Genomic DNA, 2,268 nt, shown 5'->3' with positions numbered 1-2,268 from the left:
AGTTGAACATCTGTGGGGTGATCTTAACAGGGCTGAGCACAGGAGATGTCCTCGCAATATGCCAGATTTGGAGCACTTTTGCAAAGAGTGGGCAAATATTGCCACGTCAACCCAAAAAGACTGAGTGCTGTAATAAAATGAAAAGGTGCTTCAACAAAGTATTAGTTTAAGGGTGTGCACACTTACGCCACCAGGTTATTTTTTTTCCCCCCTCAAAGATTTATTTTTCAATCGAATTGTTCACGTTCTAGGTCCAATTAAAGGTGGAAAAGTTCGAACATGATTTGATGATAAGATGCATAATGCTGAGAGGCATGATGGATGATCCCTGTAAAATAGAGTACTGATCGGGTCACATTTTTCTACCCAAACCCGGCCTGCATCCAACAGAGCAGTGACCCGACCCGAGCCCGACAGGCATTAAGATGTTGATACCCGACACAGTTAAAATCTTATTTTTTTCTCCCAACCTACTAACGACACGTGTACATTTGTGTGGAAAGCCTGCTTTTATTAAGCAGCTGTAGGAAGGCATTCTGCAATGCCCGCAGATACGCACATCAGCATGCAGGGGGCAACAAGTGCACGTTAATAAGCGGTTTAATTTAAAGGTTTTAATGTGTTTAACCTTTCCTGATTGTTTCGTGTGTGTGCGTGTGTGTGTGTGTGTGTGTGTGTGTGTGTGTGTGTGTGTGTGTGTGTGTGTCTGACAGATAGACCCCTCAAAGGCCACCATTTTGCAACAAATGCCAGACGTGACCAACCCCAACCCGAACATCATCTCTAAATATGTCCTGACCCGTCGTGTCCCATTGGGCTCGGTTCGGGTATCGGCACCTTATTGTGACAAGCTAACCACATCTGATCAAACCCCTTAAACATTAAGTTGTGCTGGAAAGATGGGGGTAGTATTTACAGCTTCCAGTATGCATGTAGTCCACCCTAGGAAAACTATTATACGGGATATAGCTGAAAAGATACTATGTTGTAAGGAACAGGATTTTACAGTGAAAAGAATCAATTACATTTCATACGTTTTTTTTAACTGTAAGCCCACATAACATCAGCGCTTGGCTGACAGTTTATTTCACCCAAGCCCAAATTACTCATACCACCTGATTTTATGAGTCGGCTTTGAATGTGAGTAAACATAACGTGTATTCCATAGATCATTCCACATTTATTTGTGTGCAAATTAAATGCCTGTTACAGTATCTACAGCAGTCATTTTATTGAGTTATCCCTTTAAAACTAGGACATTAATATTGATACCAAATGTTATTTATATGTCTTTTATAGTGCAACTATAGGTGTATATGTGAACTAAGACTTCATATTGATTTAATGTGATATTACAAAAACATGGTGGTTGTGTCTATTCCAAGCAGCGACATATCGTCATTTAAAACAATATTTTCATCAGAGGAACAAAGAAGTGTTAATGTTCTACACAAATCTATAAAGCTAAACATCAAAAGAAGTTAAGTGGAAGATGTTCAAGGCACTTAGAATTACGCGTGAAGGGAATTTACAGAAGAACACATTAACAAAAATCTTAATATACACGTATCGCATATCAACACATTCGTTCCAGTTGGGAATCGAGACAGATTCAGTGGTTGACAAGGCACTTTTCTGTCTCAAACAAAGTAGTAAAAACCATATCCTAGCAAACACTATGGGTTGCCATTTATCCTTAAAGTGCATTACACAACCTTTTCCCAGGCCAAGTTTGAGACAATTTAACATTAGCTGTGGTTATTATACACTTCATGAACTCATCATCAAAGAGTGAAAACAGCAGCCGGTCGGCACACCAAATATGAAACTGCCTCTCAAATGTTAAATGTGGCTTTTGGGAATGATGTGTAGGCCTTAACCCTCTGGCTAGTGTTGGGTTTTGTTTTCAGTTGCTTATGTCTCCCAGTTCTTCCTGAAATACCAGTAATGGGGCTCTGCATCTCATTTTCAACTGCCTTGATCTCTTAAAACCAAGGCTGTTTTGTTAAAATGTAGAAACAGTACAGTACTACAAGTTCTCAGTTCCCCTGATCTCGGAAATGCAGCTCCTTAGGCTCTCACATCCGGTCTCAGGTGGTCTATATCCTCGACGTTTCACTTCCGGGATTGCTCCGATGCTGTCGGAAAGTCCACAGAATTTCCCTCTTTTCAGCCGGATGTCCTTAACCTTACTTTTGATTTGTGTTGGCGTTCTAACCTCTGATGGATTTCTGAGGACTATGGTTACCTGGTCCTCCGATCTCTGCA

Source organism: Etheostoma spectabile, chromosome 22 (assembly GCF_008692095.1).
Source record: "Etheostoma spectabile isolate EspeVRDwgs_2016 chromosome 22, UIUC_Espe_1.0, whole genome shotgun sequence".
NCBI classification, from domain to species: domain Eukaryota; kingdom Metazoa; phylum Chordata; class Actinopteri; order Perciformes; family Percidae; genus Etheostoma; species Etheostoma spectabile.
The sequence above is the reverse complement of the archived record's forward strand: the minus strand, read 5'-3'. Positions refer to the sequence as shown.